Below are 17,669 nucleotides of genomic sequence, written 5' to 3'. Positions count from 1 at the left end.
AATGTTTAATTTACAGGTAATTTTCCTATACTTTTGACTAATTTTGTGCTAATTTGGGGGTTTTGGGATTATGTCTCTGTTGCTATGGAAACTCATATTAGATAAAGGATGATAATAGCCAGTGCATTAATTTAGAATGGTGAACAGAAAGTTTAACTGAAACTACTTTGTAAGAGTCCTTTGTTAAGAACTGACAGACAACCTGCAGACAATCAGAAGGGACATTTGACTCAGACCATGTAATAGATGTATGCAGCCTCACATACAGTGTCATCATGATTGAAGTCAGGTCATGGAAAAGGCAACAACTGGATGGCCCAAAACCTCCACAATCATTAGTGCTCTTTTTGTACCCCATTTCGATTTAGAATTGGATAAAAGTATTTACCCGTTTAAAGGCTCAGTTCACCCAAATTACAACCTGAGATTTCTGCCTCCAACCCAGTATAATTGAGTTAAATGGATCTCATTTGTGGTTTATGAAGGATTGAAAAATGACTTTTAATGAATTAAAAAGTGACATCAGTTTCCAGAGACACTGTCCCAGTGGTTCATGATAAGCAAAGAATTTATTATGAACAATTCAATAGGAATTAGTCTTAGGACCACAGCCAAGATTTTAGAAGTCTTGAGGTCAGAAGACCAAGACCCACACCCCTAAAATATTAAAGGAAATATGTATATTTCAAAAAATAAAAGAAATTCAACAAAATTAATTGAACTTAACTACATTTAGACCCTCTTAGTTAATACTGTACCTGAAAATTCCTTAACAAATTAACAATTTTGGGGGGAAAGAAAAAAATATGAAATGACCTCAGTGTACCTTATTGGCAAGAATAGTCACTCTGAAAACTGTTGTCAGGGAGGTCAGTGGATTATCCTGAGTAACCATGATGCTGTTTAATAAAAAGCAGTAAACCACTTTATATATTTATTCATTTATTTACATTTGAAGTCACACCAAAAAAAATTCTTTACCTCCAATATATTGGGGCAGAAACCTCAGTCATACATCTCAAACTCTGGAAAGCTCAAACTGAATCTGTCTGCATTGATAGATAACACTGTGTATTTTTGTGGTGTATTTGGGTGAACTGAACCTTTAATGCAAAAATAATTTTTAATTAAAAGTTTGCGACTCCAACATGATCAAAAGAAGCAAAATGTACAGTGTCCCAATCAATGAAATTCTCAACTACTGAATATGTAAATAAATACCCAGCTAGCGGGAGATGTTCCCACAACATTTGCTAACATTACCTACAAGTTGCAATAATGTTCTAAAGAAAACATAAAGACATAAAACATAACATAAAAACAACATAAAGAAAACATTTTAATCTAATGTTCAAAGAGCGTTTTAAGGATGTTTATTATTTCAATTAATGTTCCAATGAGGTTAAATGCTGACTAAGATGTAAAGTTATAACTGCAACATTCTGAGGATGTTTTGCTGATGTTGAGAGGTGACAGATCATAGAATTTTCTTTTTATAAAATGTTCCCACAATGTTACATGAGAACAAAGGAAGAACATTTTTAAAGCAACAACCAGAACTTGTTATTGGAGTCTAAGATTACAGATCATTTTTTATATGAAAATATAATGTGATGTGATATGTTAACAACAAAAAACATTTTTAACACTTTTTTAAAATGCTTATAGATAATGTTACCCTAACTTTAGAGAAGAACGTTCTGGGAACTAAAAGAAAACTTGCATTGGTGCATTGTACCATTCTTAGAATGTTTTTAGAACCAAAAATTGCTTGCTGGGTAGTCCCGTTGGGTTCCCAGACTGTTCTCAGAGAGTCTGCCATCAAATCAAAGCTGGACCACACAGACTTGCTGTTATGATCTTCATATTATCATATTACAGAACATGAATTTTCAAAGCCACAAAACTCCTGTTGTGTCCCTCAGTAAAAGTCACTCCGGCAGATGGGGGGTGGGGGGGGGGTGGGGGGGGGGTTGTAGGGGGCTTGGGTTGCTTAGGGGGAGTTGATGGGGTTGGAGGGTGGGGGGCAATCCCCTGTCTCTCTGCAAACACAACAACAACAGCAGCAAACACACTCCTCGCTGCACTCCTGATGTATTTTCAGGCAAAAACAGGCATATTTGCCAGCTGTGTAATTTACTGCGGCTCTCATTTGCATATTAAAGCCTTAATTAGCCCCTCTGAGCGTGTGTGCGCCTGTATGTGTGTGTGAGTGAGGGGTTTGGGGGGGCTGTAGAGTAATCATTTGGACGTGTAGTCAGGGAAGAGGCGGTGGAGGGGGGGGATCAGCATTTCGGGGTCTGGATTGGGGCCGGAGGGGAGCGGATTTACTTCCCGCCCCGGTTCCCCCTGTGGACCGGCTGGTTCTGATACGGAGCGAGGTGGAGCTCTTTGATGAATAACACTCGACATGTCTCCTTGACATTTTTAATCACTCCCACTCTTCCAAACCAAGAGGTGTGACCTGCACTATCACAGGAGGAAGGGAGGTGTTTTGATCCTCTCAGTGAGTGGAGGTGATGGGGAGCTGACAGTCAGGAGAGAAGGCGGGAACAAGGAAATGCTGCACTCTTTAAAGTCTTCATATTGTTACTGTAACACAACTTAGAGCCAGACTTAGCACATCATGTTGACAAGTGTTGATTGGAAAGCTCTTGAAACGTGATTGTCCCTCAGTTTTCCACTCAGGTAGCTACGTTACATATGTACTGTATCTGCTCGTTCCTGCAACTCACTGAAACTGATCTGCATTATTAGTTCAATGATAGAACCAAAGCTGCACCGTCACATCGAATTACAAATAAATATTTTGTGCTTCAATTTAATTTCCTGTAAAATACTTCATGGATTTGAATCATTAAGTTAAGAGTAATAGTTAAACATCCCAGTCAACACATACGTAGGCCCCATGTGGGTAGTAAATGGGCTGAAAAATGGGACTTATATGGAATTGCCAACGGGTTCCATAATGGCCTTGTGCCAATGGTCCACAGGATGGGTAGCTGGCTCCAGATAAGATGCCCATTTTGGGTCCATAGCCACCTGGTACACAGGTAGCTCAATGTGGGGCCCACTTGGGGAAGCCCATCAAGGTGGGCAATTGGAATGGGGTCATTATGGAACTTATGGACAATCACATATTGGGCCCATTTTTCAGCCCATTTACCACCCAAATGGACCCCACATACAAATGTTTGCTGGATTTAGGGGAATAATAACCCTTGTGCTGAGGCTGACATGAGAAGATTGATATCAATCTCATTATTGAGTAAAAAGCTAAAGCCAGGCTGTGGTTAGCTGAGCATAAAGACTGGAGGCAGAGGGAAACAGCTAGCCTGGCTCTGTGCACTCACAGCTGACTACCAATGTTGTTAGACATTGATATTTGGTTTAAATAATTTAATTTAGGTTGTGACATCACATGACCAATATTCAATGTCAGGATGTCTAATGCCAACGTCAATGTTACATAGAATCCAGATAACAGATGAGTAGTGGTTTTCACAGTTGTGTTGTTCAGTAAGCAGAATCCAACATGAACATTTCATGCCAACGCCATCGTGATGTAGAGCAATAACACTTCGTCTTAAGGTGCGGAGAACAAAACCCAAAATCTGCAATGTTACACACACATGAAATTCCAACATCGATAAACATTCAAAATATTGTATCATATTTACATCCAGTGCTAACTAGGAAGTTAAAGACTTTACCTTCTTTGTATCAGAATATGATTTTTCTGACCAGTGGTGGACCATATGCTCAGTGTCCCTCTTCCATTCCTTCAACACCCTTCTTGAAAAGTCTTTCATTATGTTTTAAATTAGCTGTTTTTCTTTGTCTGACCACACCGTAAAATCTGACAAGTTTATCGTACTTGAAATAATCTTGGAAACTGATTACCCTAAAAAAGGAAAATAAATGCAGCTGTAAATCTTAATATATGTTTACTTTACATATAATTGTTACTTCTACTTCTACTTTACATCTATTGTTTACTTTAAATGTAGCCATATTTACATAATTTTGTGAAGTTGTTGCAACTTAAAAATGACAAGTGAAATGACCTTGTTCTTTCTAAGTGTTAGCAACTTCAGTAAACCAAGTTAGTCTGACTTAATTTAATCATCGAAAAGAGGATTTTGCCGATGATGAAGTCTGGAGATCTGGGAGTTCTGTTCTGTTCTGTCAACATGACTGACTAGTTTGCAACCAGCAGAATTCATATATACAGCACAGAAAACTTGGTTTACAGAAGTGCCTCAAACTTAGAAAGACCCATTTAATTAAACTTGTAATTTTTAAGTTGCAACAACTTCATGAAACTAAGTCAATGTAACTGAACAATTAGATATAAAGTAAAGATAAATCAAGATTAATAGATATATTTACTTATGCTTTTTCAAGGCAATCGGTTCCCTAGATTTTTTATGTAAAATCAACTTTCACAGAATTCACAGTGCAAATTAAGGCTTGTCTGTGTGCAACTCCCACCGTAAAGAGACGAGAGGCCGCACATTACAAACTGCTGTAAAAACCCAGTTCAGAAACATATTCCAAATAGGCTGTATACATGCCCAAATAATGCTACCTGAGTAATCCTAGCATATCCCACGTCTTCATTTGAAAATATTATATTCAGAAAATGATGTAATCGGAATATTTAAACAGAATATACTATTTATTTGACCCACAAACAATTCAGGATATTGTCACATTCTGAATAATAGGGAGTATTGGTGTACATGTAGCCATAGCCACTGTCTGTCTGTATAATTCTGCATAGTGTTGTTATTGATTTATCTGTCATCCACAGAGTGAGCCCAGCCGACACAGGCTGACAGTAAATGTACAGTTTGAGTGGTGAAACTAAATTGCTTTTCCAAACTTTATTCACTTAGAAGCAGACACACAGCACATAGTGTGATTCGACATTTTTGAGGATCCACAAGGTGGTTTTATGCAGAGGAGGTTTTTCTCAGTGGTCATAGCCCAGTAAGTGCACATTCCCCATTCAGACATGCAAGACGCTCGCTCAAACAACTTGGCATAATGACCAAAACACTGCAAGTTCTGCAATTGATATGGGCCTCCTCTGCATAAGGGGGCATATGTATATAAGCTTCGCATAAGTGGGGGTATCGGATCGCATCGCCTTTCAACGGGCATGTCCTGAGGCGCCACGCTCAAACAGTCACCCATCAGCAGCTGGCAGCCTCTCATCTGACTACCATGAAGCCCCATGCGTGTCTATGTCTCTCGCTCCCTTCATCCACAAGCCACGTCCCTTTCACTTTTGAATGGCGGGCTGACTGCAGAAATTGCCCCTGTCCACCATGCGCACTGAATATTTAACTATGAATATGAAATATCTTGGCAAGACTTCAACCACCTTCAAAAGTAAGAGCCCCTCTAACTCTCCCAGAGTACCCACGCCCTCGCAGTGTCCCCCCTGTTTTTGCACTCGTGGGTCGATCATCCCGTCCCTGTATGGAGGGGTGTCAGGAGAGGAAGTGCTGAATGATCTTCTCCGGTTGGGCACCAAAGTCACCGATTTAAGGCGAAACTCCTGTCACTAAAGCTCAGCTAAGGTGAGGCTCCTTCAGTGCAGTGCGGGGTTCTGCTGGAGAGAGGAGACTGACAGAGTGAGAGCAAACACAATGGCTGAGGAGTTCTGCTTTGGCGGATTGCCTCCTTTTGCTTTTCTTCCCATTTAAGGCCCTCCCTCCATCCTCGCTGCTAGACAACTTTCCCTTCTACTTCACCTTCATCCACAAAGCGGACAGCTCTGCCGATTGCAGATCAATACTGGCCTGCGATGATCAGCACTTAACATGTTCCGCCCCAGACTATCAGTAGGAACCAATTTGTTTATGGAGATTTAATTGAGTTAATGTTTAAAAGCAGGTTTTAAAAACTGGGCCTGTGTCAGCTCATTGGGTTTGTGCTGTGTCCACCTCCACACTCCCATGCTGGGTATGGAAATAAGAGAAGGACCTAACTGGAGGGAAACAAGTTTTGGCACGTTCGAGGCCACGGTCAGAGCGAGCTCTGGGCCAGCCGGCCTCACCTGAGGCAGCCTTAAGGAGGGAAATGCTATTATTTGACAGTGTCATCAGTGACTTTCAGGATACTCAAATGCTAATGCATTTGTCAAACCCTTTGAAACCTGGAGCGACATCACTTTTCTTGTGCTGCTTTCACATGCCTTTCACAATATTTAAACCTTTGAACCTGTAAGCAGAATGGTGCAATTTCTTTTGAGCAACTTGCCAAGAAACATTCCACAAACTGCAATAAATAGTAGCTTTAGTCAATCATTTTTCAAAAAGCTAGAGACAAATGTCTAGGGAAAAAGAAAAAAGCCAGGGAAAAACTACATTTTATAATTATCATTATTACATATATAAAACTACGTTACAAAATTATTATAATTTTTAAGTACTTTTCGGGTAGTAACTCAGGAAAGGAATGCATATAAAGGTGGGATTTAAAAATGTTTTCCCTTTTAAAGGTTATGGAAATAACTACCCCAACACAGAATTTAAAGAGTCTCAAACTGCTGTACAGTGGACTTGATACTTGGCCTGTGATACAAAACTTTCAACCTCTGTAGCACCAGTCCTGTGTGCAAAAACTTACAGCCAATGTACATCACACAATGTCCCATCATTCATTACTGAAGGACAAAGTGGATTTGCCTAACAGCCTCAGAATGGTAGCCTGAATAAACTATGTGAATGTAATATTTTTTGTTTTTTCTGCTGAGTTGATGTTGGGAAATAGGACAGTGGAAAATTCTTAAACACTATGAACTTCAGTATGAAACAACAGGCATCATCCTCTCGTATGGACAGTTTGTCTCTGTTGACAGCAGATCTGTAATTTATTAAGACATACTTCTCTTTGTGTCTCGGTCCTGCCGTCCTGTCTTGCATGTCCCTCATCGTCTATCCTAGAAACATCCTCCACTGTCCCATTGCCCCCCCCCCAAGTCTGGTCCGGGCACCATGGAGGGGAGGTAATTGGATTTGTTGTCACCTCCACTGGCTGGCAGGCCCGGCCTGTCTGCTCAGCTTAGTGATGAAGACATCAGTGTGACAGGGACCCTGGGAGAGGATCAGCTGGTGTCCTGGACGCCACTAATAAAGCTGTGGTCATGCCACGGCCATGCCACCATGGCTACAGCCAGCTGTTACCTCTGCCACCTCTTCTCTAGTGCTAGTGCCCATTCCACAGCTTGGGGAGTGGGGGGTTGGCTGACACAGTGAATGAAGAGTGGGCAGCCTTATTAAAGCAGATGCCAGTACCCCCTTTGCTCTGTCAGAGAGGTCAGAGAAACACTCCCAAAACACTCCTCGGTGGTTCCGGGCAATACTGGCACGGGGCCCCGGTGTCCTGGCATCGCCTGTGACGTACTGTGTCGCTCGGCATCTTATTAAAGCTCTGACAGGAGGCTAGCCAAAGTCAAGGTCTGTAGTTTAGGCTTCAGTGCAGTTGTCCCCTGGTTCACCCCATCGGGGATCAATGAGTGATGTCCTCAGTGTCCTGCAAAATATGCCGTCTTTAAACAGTCTTCTAATTAATGCAAAAAGGAATTCTGGTTGATCCTCCTACAGATGCTTGCACAGTTCTATCTCTCTATCTAAGCCAATTAGTGTGGCTCAGATATAGAGACAGGAAATATTCTTGCAGCTTATAAAAATGGCTGTGTGGTGGTGGCTCTGAGTTACAACTGAAAACCGAGTCAATTTAAAGTGGTATCATCACAGTACATTTCACACTGAATAGAGCCTAAATCGAGTCCAAAAAAATCAGGCCTGACCCTAAATAAACCCTCAAGTTTCTGTCCAATTCTGACCCGAGCCCAACCCTCGGCAGCAGTTTTGGGCTCAAAAACACAAAAAATTGTACTGTAAAAATATGCCTGTAATATATTATAAGTAATATTCAATTAAATATATATTTTTCAATAATAAAACATGTATTACAAGCTAAGGGCTGGCGTGTTGCCTCGCACCACTTCTCTGTCTTCTCTCCCTTCTGTTAGACTGTCATCAAGTGTATGACAGGTACGGCAAAGCAGGCTAAGCCTCTTGGTGTGTGTAGTACGCACGGCAATGCAGTGGGTTGATGTTGATCAGCACTCTCCGCTGCAGCAATTCACCTTGCTGTCCCCCTTGCCCTTTCTCTTAATTTCCATCCCTCTCTCGCCTGTTGTTCTGTGGCTTTCCCTCTCTCTCCCCCCTCTTTCTCTCTCGTTCCCTCTCAATTCAGTCCATTAAAACCCTTGCCAAAGTGCCATTTAAGCATGAGATAGTTACCAGCAGTTTTCATGAAATAAATAAATGTTAAATTGGTGAGAATCTGACCCAATTCAAGCCTGAGGGAATAGTAAGAAATTACAGCCCAGCCCGGCCCAAACCATGCACGTCAGGTCGGGCCCAGTCAGGTTTGGGCAGAGAATCAAAGCTCTAATACTGAAGCATGAATGAGCGTAGTGGAGATGAGGCTGACCAGGCACCAGTGTGGTGTAAGGTGTGCACTGATGATGTGATGGCAGTGATGACTGGAGTTAAGGCAGTGAGGTGCAGTAATGGCAGTGGTGATGATGTGGTTGTAAAGATGGTGTGAGGATAAAGGCAGCATGTGAATAGTGAGTCTGTGACACAGTGACGATGGGACTGGATGGATGATAGCATGGAGGTGATGGCAGTGTGACGCTGATTTTTTATGCCTTTGCGGCAGTGACAGCCATGGCCAGAGGGATAATGTGTTCCGGTTGTCTTTCCGTACATACATCCCATTCTCATGAATGCATTATCTGAAGGGACTGAGGGAATGTCTTTGGCCCAAACGTTCACTTAGACTCAAGGGTGTACTGGTTAAATTTTGCTGAACATAGGTGAAAGGTCAAGGTCACTCTGAGCCAAAGATCCATCTCATTCTTGTGAAAGCAATTTCTCAAGATTTCCCGAAAGGAAAATTATTCAAATTTGGAACAAACGTTCGCTAGGACGCAAGATGAACTGATTAGATTTAGGTGGTCATAGGTGAAAGATCAAGGTCACTTTGAGCTCATCTGTCTTCAAATTTGGCACAAACGCTGACTTGGATTCGATGATGAACTAATTAGATTTAGCTAGTCAAAGCTCAATGCGACCATGACCTTGCATCCGTCTCATTCTTGGGAACGCAATTGCTCACAAACACCTTGAATGATATATATATATATATATATATGGACTCAACAATGAACTGATTAGAATTTGTAATTATGTCCGTCACATTCTCATGGAGAGGGCCTTTTGGGAGTTTCCTCAAATTTGGCCCAAATGTCCACTTGGATTCAATAGTTTATTATTTAGAATTTGATGGTTGAACATCAAAGGTTGGGAATTCACAAAATGACAAAATTTCAAACAAATTCTAATAAGATGAAGTGATGACATGTCATAGATTTTTATAAAAAAGAAAAAAAAGGGAATCAAACAAACAAACAAACAAAAAAGCCACAACATAACAAAAAACAAAACCCACAACCCACCCAGCCAAGATAACCAATGGTAAATCAGAGGATCCTACAATCAGTTGGCAGCAAAAATCATTAAATGGCATTACACTGTAATTTTCACCAAATATGAACAAAAGGTTGACAGATGGTATTACATAATTTCACCTGCTCATTTCTAATATATCTTATTCTCTCCAGTTTCAGCAGTACTTAACAAGATCATCAAGTCACAGTTTTACATCAGGGATGCTTCTACCCTTCCACAACGTTAGCAAACATTTCTGAGCTAACATGATACAGTAGCTGATGAGTCGTCTCTGAGTCGATGTGAAAATGTCTGATGTCTCGGAAATATTTATAGCAATAGTTTGTGGCTCAGGCTCAATTCTGGATTTATGAATTTTTGAAATGATATTGTAATTCTAGTTTTAAGCATTTTTTACAAACCATGCATTCTTTGAGATGTTTTTTTTTAATCGACATTTTAGTTTGAAAGCCTCACATTAAATCAACCAACACAGTGCACTGACATGGGAGGCTCATTAGCTTGATTTCGCTCACCTGGGCCTTCTCATGCTATAAAAGCTGGGCAAGGTGTTCATTGGCTCTCCTTCTTCCTTCAGCAGACATCCACCCTGCATTGCTGGTTTTGATTTACTTTTATTCATTTTGGTATATTTTAGTTTATTAAACTATAAATGTTTTAAGTAAATCTCTTGTGTGGACACCTTCCTTGTCAAATTCACTGAGCCAGTTTGTGGCTCATGGGGGCTAGTCTGGGAGTTGAACCTGAGCCCCAGTTTGTGACGAGGATATACTGCACTCAAAACCTATAAACTCAGAACAAACATGGCTGATCAATACGCAGTTAGTGAAAAACCCCTGATAAACCATTGCACAGCCTCCCAAAATCAGGTTTATATCCGAGAAGTGGGCCGCATCTATCTAATCCTTCCCTCCTCTTCAGTCTGTTCAATCTGAAAACACATGTGCACTACCAATGCTTTGAAAAAAAAATAAAAAACAGGACAGGACAGGACACAAACACTCCATGAAAACTAAAATGGCTAATAAAGAAATAGAATGAACAAAATCTATATGAGAATCAGATGAGTGCTGCATAGCAATGCATGTGCCCTTAAGGAAACAATAGTGCAGAGTAGTCTGTTATTATTCCTTTATTTGCTGCATGTATTACTTTTGTCTGTACTGTGAATTTAAATATGATTAATAAGGAGGAGACATTTAAGTGTGTTTCACTTTTCATAAAGCTGTGAAAAGCTGCTGTCCATTTAATGTTACAGCTGCTTTATTAGACGCTCAGTGGTGAGTACACATACCAAAGAAATTTTTAAAAAATACAGAAAGAACTTTTCTCTGCATTTTTAATGTTTATTTATGTATTTATTTATTTATTTTCACTGTGCTAGTGGTATAATAATTAAGATCTAAAAATATTGTCAATGACATATTTTGGTAGTTGGGAACCCACTACAAAAATATATAATTACAGATCACGGGTATTTTTAATTATTTGACAGATGGTCACAGTTGGTCACAGCTGAAGATATACCCCCACACAGCTAGTTGCTATTGGACCTTCTTCTGGTTGACCTATTACATCACATACCAAACAAGTTAGCATGTGGCAAACAGTAAAAACACGGATATGTTTTCAGCGCCGTACATTTTGTTGCACTCTACACTTTATTTGGTACCTTTGTCTTGTTTGTTTTCTCCCCCTCTTCCTCTTTTATTTTTGTCCCGGCTTTCTTCTACAAATTTATGCTGTTTAAGTTCTGGGTCAAATCCTGGCGCGGGTACTACGGAGCATGTGCAGAATGCCTAGACCAGTTCAGGGCCAGTTGAGGCGTATATGTAAAAAGAGTAAATCGTCTGCCAACTGCATTATCGAGGTGTGATGGTTCAACTTTGAGAAATTCGATTAAGTAAAATTTCATTCGGACTAACATGTTCACATGTAGTTTAAGAGTCCAGATTTAGTCAAACTAAACATCAAACTAACATCATGTGAACATTCTGACAGAGTGTCACTCAGGCGGCCATGCCCTCAAATATGCATAACTTTGGGCATTAAGGAAAAATAAAACCAACAAAAAAAAATCAACCCCATACAGTTGTCACTAATGTTGAAAAAACTGAACAAAACTGTTTTAAATACCTAGCTGTAGACATGTTAATTTCTGCTGTAAAGTTGAACATTTTGACATGGGATTGTGTGGGGATTTGGCTTCATTTTTCAGCCTCGGATGTTGCTGCTTGTTTAAACCCCATGGTGTTAGTCATTGCTAAATATTGCAAAATGGTGTTGTATTGGACTTATTTCCATTCCCGGTTGCTAAACAACAGTGACTGGCTGCTCTGGGTGCAGAGAGAACCAGGTCAGGAGACAAGGAGAGTCGCAGGTGGAGACGAAACTGGCACTTCTCATCTCTAATTTCACAAAACACAGAATTCCACACACACTACGGCTACTTTAAGGCTCGTTCTACCAGTTAGTGAGAGAACAGATCCCGACAGATGGCTTGGTGGTTATTAACGGTGATTAAGATGCTCTCTGACAGATGACCTGGCATGACTAAGGTGTGGGTGACCTATATTCCATCCACACACACATGCAAACACACCTCACCAACACGGTAACCTCGGAGAACATGTCGGGGGTGACTGCTGTCACCTGAAACATTTCCGTACATATGGCAGCTCAGCTCAGGCGGAGGCTGTTTCACTGATCCTTCACTTGGGCTGCTCTCCTCTCTTCTCTGCCTCATCCGCTACATTTCAGATACATTTCTACACATAAACACTCTTATATAATATATATAGTATCCACCAACATGCTCACATAAGCCGCATGAACACGTGTATGAAAAATATTTGCATATATTAACTAATGACTGTATCAGATGATTGCTGTGTGCCGATGAATAACAGCTGCCATCAGTTGATGATAGAGATTCCTCACTTATCATCTGCTCTGGCTCTGTCCAAACAGCACAAAACATACACAAAAGTCATTTTAAAAGTCAGCCTTTAATTCCCACCTTCTTTATTCCAATTTTAGTTTGGAACTAAATGTCACAGTGAGGACAACTTGGGGGGTCGTGCTTTGTTTTATGTGAGAAGTCTGACTTTTCAACCAGTCTGTAATTCAGCCACCTTACAGATAACACAGAGACAAAACAAATGGGGAAGTAGTTGGCAGGGTTCACCCTCAGGGAGTCCATTTGAGAAATGTCACTGATGTGGAGGCCTCACAGAGGTGGCACTGAGGAACGTCAGGAAAAGCTGAAGAGGAGAGGGAACTCAAACAGCTTCAGGAGTGACGGTGAAAGGGGCTGACCAGTGGGAGGAGCCCCAGACATATTCAATAAACTTTGATTAAAAAAAATTAAAGGAAACAGATGACAAGTGTAGTTACTGCATGGATGTATTAAAAAGATCTGGATACAGTACAGAAGGGGGGATTATTTCTATGAGAGCTTGAATGGCGGTCTAAATATGTAATCTTGCGGCTTTTTAAGAATTTCCAAATGTTATCAAACTTGATGGCTTATATCTAGATAGGCAAAGTCATTTTGTTGGGGGTTTGAGGCTTACAACAATTATCCACTGATCTACAGCCGTCTCTATCCCAATGTTAATCGATGTGGAAAAGTCTTTCTGGGCTCGTGGGCATCACGTGACGGACCTGGACCATGTAATCCACTTTTGGCCACTATAAAATTTGCTTCAGAATTCCATGGGGCTTGAGTTAATGTTGTCTTTGTAGTTCCAAGTATTTTTATTTATTTATTTTTTTTTTAAGTTACAGTGGAAAAATACCATAGTATTCTCTGTGAGGCTGAACTTAGCACGGTGGTACTTTGAGCTAAATGTTGCTTTGTTTTTTTTTCTTTTCTTTTTTCTTGTTTGTTTGCTAATATTCAGGTAATTTAAAATGACCCAGAAATTAACTTCTGGGTCATGTCTTCTTAAGCTGCTCATTGCCTTCTTTCCATGTTTTTGAGAGAAATCAAGCCAATTTGCTCTGGTTTCAAGGGGTTAAACCACCCAAAGTTCAAACTGCACTTATAAATGGAGCAAATACGTTGCCTTTCGTCATTTATGTGAATTTACTGTGTAGTTTGTGTCAGTTTGACTCAGTCAGTGTACAAACCATACAGTCAGTAGCTGTGAGAGTTTGCTTGTGTGTGTGTGTGTGTGTGTGTGTGTGTGTGTGTGCGCGCACACATGCATGCGTTCACCAGCTTTACTTTTTGTGTGTTAATTTCCTCCAGACTTTCTTCTGTTTCTGGTCCATGTAACAATTATGAGGCAGATTCATAAGGCCTTGGGAGAAGTGCTCACCTTTCAGTCACGCTCAAACATTTTAGATGTGTACGTGAATGCTTGTTTTTTTTGTTATTGCACATTTCACAAAATTCTGCCTCCACATTTCAAGAAACAGAGAATTTTGTCAACATCAACAACATCCAGTGAAAAGCCGGGGGGGGGGTGGAGCGTAATCTCCTCCAGCCTCAACAATCAAACACAGCTCTACCTGTGTTGATTTAAGCTGAAAAAAAAGTTGTAAAAGTGTGAAGATCAATTAGTCAGAATGAAAGTAGGGCTTGGGAGAGCATGGCCGGGGGTCTCTGCGGTGGTCTCTCCAGATAATCAGCAGCCCAGGGCCCTCCATAATCACATGGAGGGGTGTTAGCTTTCACACGCCGCTGCTAAAGAGGGGGATTAGAAAGTCACACAGCCTGATAAACACAGCCCAGGATGGAAAGACGAGAGAGAGACAGAGAGAGAGGGATGGATGGATGGATGCTACTGTGTTCTGGTAGGCAGGGCAGGTTAAGGTCAGGGAGTAGTAGCTGCTGAAGAACTTCTGGTCTGTTTTTTGGAAAGAAACGAAACCTGAGTTTTCTTGTACTGTACTAAGAAACCTTTTTACAAGCATTTAAACTTGCGAAACCTGAGAAAATGGGTTGACTTTTTACAAATTCCTTGCTAATTTTGGGGGGCATAACTTTTAAAGTTGCTTGTTGCCCTCTTCCCATATTTTTAAAATAAATAATACTGCCACTTTAGGTTACAAAGGGTTAAAAAAAAGAACAAAATTAAAAGGCAGTAAGTAAAAGGCAGTTCTGGGTTTGGTTCCAAAACAGATATAGTAACATATGAGCATTCCCACGCAGTGCTAAACACTGACAGCAGAGGAGAAGCATGATGGTAAAATTAACACTGAAACAGATCATTTAATGCAAGTCAGTTTTCTAGTGGAATGTATATGCAGGTATACAAAGAATACCCACCACTTTCTCTGGCTGTTTACAATATACCTACCTGTCGGTCAGAAAGCCATTGAAATATATATATTATACAGGAGCACAGTCTTCACATCCATATAGGCCAACTAGGCAGTTGCTCAGGGCAGCACTTTGGCGAGGGCGGCAGAATGTAGGTGTGCCAACTATTGATGAGTAAAATCATGCAGTAACCAACAGCAGTAACCGCAGGCTGCTAGCATACTAGGCTATGCTTTCTGTCAGTACAATGAGACATGTCTGCAGCTCACACCAGCCAGTGGTAGCCGGGCCCACTGACATCAACTTCCATTGTCTTTGAAAACAAAAAAAAAAAAAACAATAGTCATGAATGTGAGGATACGGAGCAGGTGATGTTACTGTCATGTCATTGTAGTCGGATGTTAACAAATGGAGAGAGTCTGAAAAGGCCCTGCCTCATTTATTCAGCAAACAACAATGTTACGTGTTCCTTCTGTTGTAAACTTTTTTTTGGGGGGGAAGTGAGAGAAAGTCCGGTCTTATCAGAGACAGTGTTGAATACTGGAGAATATATCAAGTATCCTGAAAATTCAAATAAATCAGCTGAGTGGATAGAAAGTTTTCATGAATGGAAAGAGTTGGGCTTAAGTTTGGCCTTGCAGAACACAGTGCACACTCCTGAAGGTAAGCTTTATTTACTCTCTGGTAAGTTACATCCAAATTCTAATTACCATTGGTCACATGTGTTTGATGGCACAACTGCACATCAAAAAGTGGTGTATAGAGAGATTTTCACTGGTATTTAGTTTGAAGAGCTGGAATTGTGTTATTTCTTAGCAATAATTAGCTCTGTGCTGTCATCACTCTGCTGTATAGAAACTCTGAACCAGGTTAAGAAATGTAATATAAAGATCTATTTTTTGTGTTATTTGTATATGGTTCATCAAAATTCTTCCATGATGAGTCATACAAACTTTCATATTGTTGGCACTTCGAATACATGTTTGTTGCACTGACCATTTGTGTTATGTGTCAGCCATATTGGTGTTTGTTGTTCCTGTTTGCTTTATGTGTTAGGCATGCTGGTCTTGTGTTATTGCTGGTATGGTACATTGAAGATAGAGAAGAAGAAAAAGTGCATGCTCTCCCTGTACAGGAGAGTACACCCTCCTCCTCCCTCATAACCTACCATCTACCTAGTAGTACAACCATCTCATTAACTATTACTACACCACTGCAGGTATCTGCCTGGAGACTGCAGACCAGAGATGTTCATTGGTCTTTTTGGTGTCTGATGCTCGGGACACTTTTTGGTATCTGATGCTCGGGACACATCTACATTCATTTCAATCTGATGTGGTGGCAACAGTCCCACTTCAGTGCTGCAGGTCTTTGGCCTGCCTATACATATGCCCAATGCAATAGTGGAGCACATAGCACTCATTTTTAATTCTGATCATGTGGTTCATCATACATAAATGTGTGGAGGTGAGGAGAGATAAGGGGTATGCAGGAAAATACCAGTTTAGTGCTTCTTTTTTTTTCATGTGTTGTCTCTGTGTGTGGTTTGTCCTGGTTGACCATATTTTGACTGCCTCTGATTGTCCTTGGTTCTCTTTTTGGATTGGATCTCTGTATAATATTTATATATGTTTTTAATTATCATTCATTTGTGCGCATCAGGTTTGGGGAAGTTTTCCACGAGCCTGTTTGGAACCTGGTCCTAATGAAAATATTTACATAGGCCAAAAGTCCCAGGTTCACTGTGTGTGTGGGGTGTCATTTAATCAAGTGCAGATTTGTTGTCTCTTTGCATTAGTAAATGATAATAACAACTAAAATTAATGAGGGCCTTGAACCATATCCTGCATGATTACCCTGTTTTGATATCTTTATTTTGCTCTCATGGAGAATATTTATACAAACTAGTTTCATTTGTTTTAAAGGTCAATGGTGTTATTCTATATTTTTAATATTGTGCACAAATCCCTCTGTAGTGTCTGACTTTCCTTTGTGGCTCTCAGCTCCAACTTTATTGGTCCCTTCTCAAGACAGAAATCTTTAAAAACAGAAAAACAAAAACAAAAAAAAAAAAAAAACACTCATTTCCTCAAACAGCTGCTCACTGCAGACTTTATCCAACAAACAGGAGAGCATGGTGCATTTTTTGGGGACTATTTTTTTTCTGCATGGAGCGTGTTTTATCCTCAAGATCATTCATGGAAATAAGAGTTCAGTATTTCTTGTCATGTCACACTAAAACAATTAGAGTCACAGTTTCATTAAAGAATTGTTTTAGTGAAGTCTTGATTCAATTGGTTTCAGATCACAACAGGATTGCGGTGATTCACGAGTGAGCTGGTGTCACTGTGAGGAGCACAACTGTGATTTGTAACCAACATTTGAATATTTGTTAACCCTTTGAAACCTGAGCAAATTGGCTTGATTTCGTCCAAAAACACAGAAAGGCTTTAGCTCGCTTTATTTTGAAATCCAAAAATACAGCAGGCAAAGTTGTTCCATATCACATCTCGTCAGATCCACTACTGACTTGATGTCCCATTCCTGTCTTGCCTAAAATGGTACAACGCGTTCCTACACAATACAGCAAGGTCAAAAACTTACATTGATCCACACCTAGGCAGACCTCTCCTCGTCTTCTAGCACGACATCATCCTTTCCTCTTTTGTCCTGTGCACTAAAGTGCCTTACGGCACCATAGCTGTGGTACATAAAATAGCCTGCATTCTAACATAAATGACATAATAAATAATGCAAACATAAACCTAACTGTGGTTTAGTCAGCTATTATACACCATTCAAAATATGCAGAAACTGTTGAAAATCAAAACCTATAT

This window comes from Plectropomus leopardus, chromosome 14, assembly GCF_008729295.1.
Source record: "Plectropomus leopardus isolate mb chromosome 14, YSFRI_Pleo_2.0, whole genome shotgun sequence".
NCBI classification, from domain to species: domain Eukaryota; kingdom Metazoa; phylum Chordata; class Actinopteri; order Perciformes; family Serranidae; genus Plectropomus; species Plectropomus leopardus.
Note: the sequence above shows the minus strand (reverse complement) of the source record.